Genomic DNA, 8752 nt, shown 5'->3' with positions numbered 1-8752 from the left:
GGCTGTAGGAGGAGGAGCATAAGGTTTGGGAAAAGCCAGGTGAGGTGCGGTTTTGGCCTCCAAGCCCTCCGTGTGCGGGCCGTCCCCCAGCCCCTACTCCATCTGAGATGACCGGGGTACAAGGTGGTGGCAGATGCCCACTCTTTTGTGACCGTAATGATGTTTCCTTACAGGAGCAATCACAATGATTTGAGATAGGCAATGCCATTCAAAAGACCTGTGGTTGTCTAATCCCTTTGAACAGGTCTTGGGTCTGTGACGTCTGTCGAGTGGTGGTGTTGACTCACGGCCATGTGGCACAGGTGGCCAAGGGGCCAGCTCTCCTGCCTCCTGGGGGCAGCCCAGTCCAGTGCTGATCTAACCCTGATCAAAAACGGAAATGCAAAGCAGAGGTTTAGGAAGGAGAGAAAGCGCTAATGCTTGTCGGGGGGCGGAGGAAGGCGGTTGGCCTAAGTGGCAGCCCTGTTTGGAACTAGGAAGAGTCAGATTGGATGCCCCTGGGAAGAAGCCCCCCAACCTCCAGGGCTGAGGGGCTGCCCCTCTCGGTGGCCCGCTATGTTTGGGTGGCCTTCAGTCATGGCGGCCTGCCTTTCTCCCCAGCCGATGGTCTCCCTCCCTGGCGTCACTCCAGCGAAACACAGCTGTGCCAGGCCGGCTCAGCTTCTTGGCCCTTATCATGATGTGTTGAAACCAGAGGGACGGTTAACTTAATTAACAGAAAAGTTGTGGACATCCGTCTGGCCTGGACCTGTGCTTGCCTGTGGTCGGCACAGCCACGTGTGCTCTTAGCTCTCTCCGTACGTGGACCTATTATTTTCATCATTTACTGAAGCGTTAGAGAATAAGTTGTAGACACCATGACCCTTCATCCTCTGAATGCTAAGAATATGGACAGTCGTTTTCAGAATCCCAGTGTAATCACTGGGATTAATGCTCAGAAAAGTTAACACTTATACAATGCTACTATGTAATATATAGCCCATATTCAAGTTTCACCAGCGTCTTCCAAAACGTCCTGTATAGTGATTTGCTTTTCTGATGCCAACAAAAACCTTTTATCCTAGTATCAACTGTTGTTGAAAAAGTAGATCTGGCAATAAACATCCCCCCCACCCTACACACACCACACACACACACACACACACACACACACACACACACACACTCCGCAGATTTAAGCTTCATTGCCGAGCATGTTTCCTGTAAGAGAATCTTAATTTATATACTCACTTTTTTTTTTGACAAACTATCTCCCCCCATGCTGGGGTCTTCAAACCAGGCTCATTCCCCTAGCCACTGGGGGAGGGACTCAAGGGGCCTATCCCGTCCCACTCAGGTCCTGGGCTCGTGGGATGGGGAGGAGGGAGGATGTTCAAGCAGACTGTGGGGCACAGAGATGTCCTACTCTCTGATGAGCGGTGGGCAGCAGGGAGCTTGTGACCTACAGCCATCCACTTAGAGAATCAGAAGCACAGGACTAAAACGTGCCACAGGATCCTCGCTGCTCGACCCTTCTTTTCTTGACAGAGCAGTAAACTGGAGTTCGTGGAGGTGAGGGGACTTGGCTGAGCTCGCTTAGCCAGCAACGGGATGCGGAGCAAAAAGGTATTTTTTTTCAGGCCATCCAGCTGATTTGCAGACACCCAAGTCTGAGGAGCAGGGAACACAGGGACAAAAGAGAAAACGTATTTCTCGGAAAGAATGAGAAGCAAGGGCAGTGAATGTGCTTCTCGAAAGGTGAAGAGGCAGAGCTTCGGGCGTGATGCAGCCCCTGTGACATGGAGCAGCAGGATTGCTGGGGGCCGGGCTCATTGCCCCTGAGGAGCTGAGCCCACGTTGAGGTGGTCACAGTGCTTGGTGCTGTCAGTGGGCTCCTTGACAAGTGGTGCCAGGAGCTATTCGTGCCCCCTTGTCTGTCCCAGCTCTCGTCTGCCTTTGGTTTGGGAGTTCTCTACTTGGCTTTCTCTGCGGGACCGGAGTCCGCTGTGAGAGATTTGCCACAATCTGCTGCTCTCGCTTTCAAATTCACCAAGGGACACGGACAGGAGACCTACGCTCGGCTTGCACGAGAAATCACAGCTAAAATCATCACTTCTCTAGTTGCAACCAGTCGCGTTATAGGACTAAATAATTAGACAAAAAATCATAAGCTAACAACAGAAAAGCTTGCTGCCACGAACCCCTCTGCTGCAGGTTTGGGGGTTGGAATCGGTGGCCTGATTTATGGGGATCGCGTCCACTGGGAACACAGAGTTGTGGGGCGTCATGCCTCCTGAAGACGGCCTGGAGTGGGGAGCGTCCAGGCCACGTCTGTTCTGTGGATTAGCAGAGACAGAAAGCAAACTATCGTGTTCCTGTTGCTTCCATGGCTCATGGTGGCCCAAGCAAAGCCAGACGGCCAAGCGTTTACGTGCAGTGCATGGAGCTTGGCCTTCTGTGGAAATTTGTCTTCTGTTGAAAACTGCTTGAAGACCATATTCAGAAGTCCACGGCTGCTGAGAGGGAAGTTCGGGGAAAATGATCAGCCCAACCCCTTTGTCAACATAGATGATCTTGTTGTTGAAATTGCCTATGATGAACAGGACGAGTCGACGATTCGCATTTATTGAGAGTTTGCTGGATGCCAAACACTGTTCTAAGTGTTTTACCTATGCTTCCTCTAATCCTCAGCCCTATGAGGTAGGTACCATTGTACAGATGAGGAAACGGACTCAGAGAGGGTGAGAACCTCGGCTGAGGTCACACAATCATTAAGGGGTAGAATCAAGACTGTAGCCCAGACGGCCTGGCACCAGAGAGTACACCCCTGACCACTATTCTTTATTGTGCCGTAACAAGTTCATCATTTTGCTTTAAGTTGGTGTATGTTTGCTATATGTTTGCGTCTCCTCAAAATTCCTATATTGAAACCTAATGGCCACTGTGGTGGTATTTAGAGGTAGATTAGCCGGAAGGGGGTTAGGTCATGGAGGTGGAGACTCAAGAGCGGGGACTTAGACGAGAGACCCCAGAGAACCCTCTCGCCCCTTTGCCACATGAGGGCACAGCAAGAAGATGGTCATCTAGGAAGTGGGCTCACCAGATACCAAACCTGCCGGCACCTTGATCTTGGACTTCCAGACTCCAAAACTGTGAGAAATAAATTATCGTTTATAAGCCACCCAATGTATGGTATTTTTGTTATATCAGCCTGAATCGACTGAGATAGTATTAGAGGTGGGGTGAATCTGGGCTGTGGGTTTCCACGTGGTTCTTCTTGTAAGTCGACCTGATGAGATCTTTCCAGTTTTCTAAACCATTGTGGAGCATACTGGGCACAGGACTGGATCTGCAGCGTGTTGAGCGTGGTAGGTGGCATAGCTTCTGGCCGAGGCGTAAACACCACTATGTATGGGGTGAACGTGGGGCAGAGGGAGGGTAGTAGGCAGCCTCCAGGATGTACTCCAATGATCCCTGCCTCCTGGTATTTATGCCTTTGTGTAATCCCTTCTGGAGTGTGTGCTGGACTTATCGATTCTCCTTTAACAAATAGAATAGGCCAGAAGTGATGAGATGTCACTTTTGAGATTAAGTTATAAAAAAAAAGATTGCGTCTTCCATCTTGGGTGCTCACTCTCCTTTGGATCACTCATCCTTGGAGAATCCAGCTGCCATGTTGTAAGGCAGCTCTATGGAGAGGTCCGTGTGTCAAGAAGGACATTTTTAAGCAACATGAGTGAGCTTGAAAATGGATCCCCTCTACTCCAACCAAGCCTTTGGATAAAACTGCAGCTCTGGCTGACAGTTTGACTAAAATCTCCTGAGAGACGCTAAGCCAGAGGCATTGAGCTAAGCCACATCTAGAATTCTGACTGACAGGAATTATGAAATGATCAATGTGTATTGTTTCCAGCCACTAAGTTTTGGGATGATTTGTTACATGGCGCTAGATAACTAATACGGGGAGCATCTGGGACTCATTTCCCTTGGGTGTTGCCTGAACTGCTCTGATGGATGAAGCTTTGGCTGATCTTCCAGTTTCCAGCAGCCTTCACTGATGTCTCCTGGGCGTGTGCCGGCTTTGCAGGTGCTGCTGGAGGTGCAGGGGCTGGCGGGAAGGAGACCTGTGTTTGGACCAACCAGTGGGCCGTGGACATCGAAGCAACTGTCTCCCTCCTCCACGCTAAGCTTTAGGGAGGAAACGGAGGATCTGAGCTCACAGCGGCCACAGCTACCCCAATAAGTTTTTCCATGCGCTCTCGCCACCGCCCCGCCCCCCCGATTCCCTCCCAACGTGAGCCTTGTCAAAGGGCTTTATAGTATACGCAGCCTTGGCATGTACCTTCTCTTCGGCTTCTTATAAGCACCCTAGGAAGCAGGTAGAGGAGGAAGCCGAATACCCAACGTTCGACTAACTCTTCGTATAGTTTACACGTTTTCTTACATTGATGTTCTCACCCAAGACGTCGTCCTTCTGTCTGGGCCCTGAGGGGCTACTGGAGCCAGGATCGGAACTCAGACAAGAGAAACGGAGCCCCGATATGGCTTCCTCCTGCCCCCTGCCTGGTTTCTAAGTCTCTGTGTACCTCTCAGCCTTCCCCCCACTGTGAAGATTACAGAAGAAACGCTTCACAGGAGGGACTGTGTGGAGGAGAACTGAGGAGTTAGGCATCCTTTCAGAGAGAGTCCTTAAAAAAGCTGAAACGTTCTAGAAAAATGTGCCAAAAAACAAAAACAAAAACAAAACCCTCCAAAAACCAACCAAATAAAAAAACCTCTCAAAAACTCATTTTTTTTTTCTAGTTATCAATTGGGGACATTCACATTATGCTTGGCTTTGGGGGTTTTTATAAAGATGAATTAATTAGTTAATTACCACAACAGAACATATGCCAGACTATCTTCCCTGTGCCAGGCCTCCAGGCCCCTGGGATGTGGTAGGGAACAGGACTCAGAAAAATCCTGCCCACGTGGGGCGTATATTCTAGTGGAAAGAGCTGTTTCTTCCATTGGAGCTAAAGGTCTGTGTGGTTATAGTTAGCATGCAGAGGGGGATACTTTTTCACTGAACTTTATGTCATAGTCACTGTTCCACTGGTTTTAGTAATTTACATATTAAATATGTGATTTGCTATAGTTTATTAACCTTACCTAATTGTCAGGCATTTTGATTTTTCCTGTTTTGGGCCATTATGAACAGAACTGCTGTAAACAGCTCTGTAGTTAATTTTCAACAGCTCCTTGGGATTATTTCCATAAGAATAAATTCCCAGAAAGGAATGATTGGGTTAAGGGAGTGAATATTTTTCGATTCTTGTTAGGTAGCACTAGATAATGCTCCAGAGATCTAGTATCAAGTTATATAGTTGTCAGTAATGTTTTTCTACCCCAAGTATTCCTAGCATCAGATTTTTATCGTTTAATTTCTTTTTTGCTAATTTGATAGGTATAAAAATGCTATTTCATAGTTGACTTGAATTTTATAAAACAACCTTTTTCTTTTCATGTCACATATTCAGATCTGATTGGGCTGGGTGAGGATACGGTAACAGCACCCCCAAATCGTAGTGACATCTAACAGCTGAGTTTCATTTCTCATGCGTGATACATTTCCACTGTGGATTGACCGAGTGATATTGCCTCTCATGCCCTCGTTCTGGGAGCCAGGCTGGTGGGGCCACCACTATCTGGGGTGCTGCTGGCCACTGAGGACGTGGGAGAGAGCAGCAAATCATGCACAGGTCCTTAAACACTATGGCCCAGAAGTTACACATGTCACTTCTCTCACCATTTTATTGGCCAAAGCAAGTGACATGGCCATACCCTACTTCAGGGTCATGGGCCCAAGAGAAGATCTAGGGAAATCTGGAAGGTATAAGTAATGACTACCACATCATGACTTACTATTTGTGTTATTTTCTTAACACAATATAAATAGACTATTCTTTTATTACCTTATGGAAGGCGGTGATTCTGAGAGAAAAGAAAAAGAAGCATCATGTTCTTTAGTTAATGCCCTTCTCTGTGAGCGTTTGAGTCCGGAGTCACCATCCCACGGAATCCTGTTCTGGACGCCCCCTCTCCGTCCCCCAACCCAAAATCGACATGAAAGAGCGAGTATTTTTTATTTTGTCTTCACTTTTCTCTTTTGCTAAGTCAGAATGACCTCGAGAAGTATCTAATCATCTTTTTCTTATTCTGAACAATGGGACATTGTCCTCTCGGGCTTTGCCTGTAGCTTTGAGACTGATTGGTATGAAGCCCAAGGAGTCACTTAGAGTGACCGTTTCAATGGATCCAAGTAGTGATTACAGGACAGTGAGTTACTTGTTCCCTTTCAAAGGCAGGTCAGTTTGGTGCCATTTCTGTTTAAGTGGTGCTTCCTTTGATGTCACCCATGTGAAAAAGCAGTATTGAAAACAAATGAGGCATATTAATACTTCATTTTAGATGCTGTTTGATGCATTTTTCTATTATATGACTGAGAGTGTATATTTGTTTCAGGGAGATGCAGACCTAATTTTCCTTGCAATGCAAATCTAATAACTCTGATGAGTTGACTCTTCTTTCTCATCTGATCGAGTTTGATTACATACAGATGTGATTTTCTTCTGGGAGAGCACCTTCAGGAAAACACTGTTTTTAGCAGGATCACTGTGAGCTGGGTGGGATACACCTGTTTGGGGAGGAGGATCTAGTACAGAAAGGGGTGTGATTCACTTGTGGTCACGGACTTACGTGTGGGAGGAATGCACCTGTGTCTGGGAGATTGCTCAAACACTGGCGGTGAGAAGCCAAGGAAATCTACTCCATTATGTCCCTGACCGTCCCTGCTCTGGAGGGGGCGGGTCCTAGGGCACGTCTCTTGCCCTCAAATGCTGAGAAATGCCTGATGACTGGGCACGGTGGCATTTCTGCTTGGGTCAGTGGGCTCGAAGGGGGACAAGCCACTCTTCTGCTTGCTCTCAGAGTGGGCTGGGAGACTCATAAAAATTCTGTGCCCACAACCTTTCCCCTCTCTCCTAGTTCATAACCCTGGTTACATATTAGAATCACCCGGAAAGCTTTGAAAAAATGGACACCCAAGCCCCATCTCCTGGAGATTCTCATTCAGTCTGGGGTGGAGTGTGGGCTCCTGTGTTTTTTAAACTGCAGGATTGAAATCGAATAAGGCCCAAATACATCACACCCCTGCTGTGCCCAATGTGTGAAAATAATCTGTTTATCATCAACCATCAAACATCCACACTTGAGATGTTTGTTTTTTAATGCTTAAGAGAGACAGTGACTTCAATCCTTCCTCTTAAGTTCTATGTAGTAGCTTGAATGGTGGCCCCCCCCCCAAAATATGTTTATGTCCCAGATCCTTTGAATGCGGCCTTTTTGGAAAAAGGGGTTTTTGTGAATATAGTTAAATAAAAGCAGGCAGTTTGAGATGAGATTATCCTAGATTACCCAAGGAGGCTTGAAATCCAGTTACGAGTGTCCTCATAAGAGACAGAGGGAAGACACAGATACAGACACAGACACAGAGCGGGTGGCCATGTGCAGAGGGAGGCAGAGACTGAGTTGACGTGGTCACAAGCCAAGGAATGCCTGCAACCACCAGAAGCTGGAAGAGGAGAAAAAAAATGATCTCTTAGAGTCTCTCAAGGGAGCATAGCCTTGCTGACCCGCTGATTTCAGACCTTTACCCATCGGAACTGTGAAAGAATAAATTTCTGTGGTTTTAAGTCATCGAGTTTGTGGTAATTTGTCCCAGCAGCCACTAAACAAACCCCATTTCCTTTTGTCTGTATTCAGCCTTTCTTGGGCTCTTCTTCAGGTGTCTCTTGACTTTTTCCAGATAAAGTACATACTTTTTTTTGGTTTCTCCACCCTCTGTCTTGACTGGTGCGTCGTGGCACCGAGACATATGCCACCCTCAGCAGCATCCCCTGCAAACTCATGGCTATGGCCTTGGTTAAGACCCCGGCTGTTTCGTGTTCGTTTTGACCATTCTTTTTGGGGTGGTGCACCATTTTCCCACTCACGTGTTTATCCCTGTGCCCTGGCCTCCTTTATCTGTTTTCTGTGGTGTCTTTGTAGTACTAAGCTGATGCTTTGGGGTACAGAGAGGTAAAGGCAGTGGAAATAACGAATAGGGAGAGGGGGAACTCTAGGATGTGAGTCTAGGGCCAGGACAAGTATTATGGGCCAAGTGCATGCTTTGTAGCTATTTAAAAGCTATTTGCAAGCAAGAATCTTGTGCATTACCTTAGAGGAAGAGCAGGGGTAACTTGGAACTTCAGAGCTTGAGAATGTTCTAGGTCTTTAGAGTCTGGGAATACATTTGATCTTTCCTGATAAAGCCTCTCACTAGAATGAGCAGAAGCAGCAGAGAGCCGTGTGGCTGTGGTACGTGGTAGTCTCTTTAAGCCCTCACCGTCCTTGAGTGAGAACTCATGCTCGCCCAGTGTTTTGCCCGGATGTCTGACTTGGACCTAGACACCATGATGTGGAGGACAAGGGACCCTCAGCTGGGTCTTATGAAGTGCTAAGGGTGGAGGAAGAAGGGGAACGCAAATGGATTCAAAAAACAGAGCGAGGGGTCCCAGGGCAGAAAGCAGGAAGTCTGTAGCAACTATGGCAGCCAACGGGAGCCGAGAGGATTCAGACGGTCCCAAACTGGGGAGCCGCTGGTGGCGCTAAAGAGAGGTCTGCCTCTGCTGGTGTGGGTTTGGTTTTTAGGTAACTTTTTATTTTATTTTAGTAAACTTTTTATTTTAGAACA

General features: G+C 47.4%; 1 protein-coding gene across 5 annotated transcripts in view; it reads left to right on the top strand.

Moving 5' to 3' along the window:
- KCNE2 (potassium voltage-gated channel subfamily E regulatory subunit 2) overlaps window positions 1-8752 on the top strand; it is a 189575-nt gene that overhangs the window by 79005 nt on the left and 101818 nt on the right. The window contains exon 3 of one of the 5 annotated variants that reach the window (XR_002781707.1): window positions 5944-8718. The exons of 3 other annotated variants lie outside the window; for them this stretch is intronic. The gene's annotated coding sequence lies outside the window, so the exon portion shown is untranslated. Of the gene's footprint in view, window positions 1-1619; window positions 4755-5943; window positions 8719-8752 lie in introns of those variants that run through there. One more of the 5 variants, XR_002781705.1, reaches the window with a different exon arrangement.

The sequence above is a fragment of the Pteropus vampyrus genome, unplaced genomic scaffold (assembly GCF_000151845.1).
Source record: "Pteropus vampyrus isolate Shadow unplaced genomic scaffold, Pvam_2.0 Scaffold114, whole genome shotgun sequence".
NCBI classification, from domain to species: Eukaryota; Metazoa; Chordata; class Mammalia; order Chiroptera; family Pteropodidae; genus Pteropus; species Pteropus vampyrus.
The sequence above is the reverse complement of the archived record's forward strand: the minus strand, read 5'-3'. Positions and strand labels throughout refer to the sequence as shown.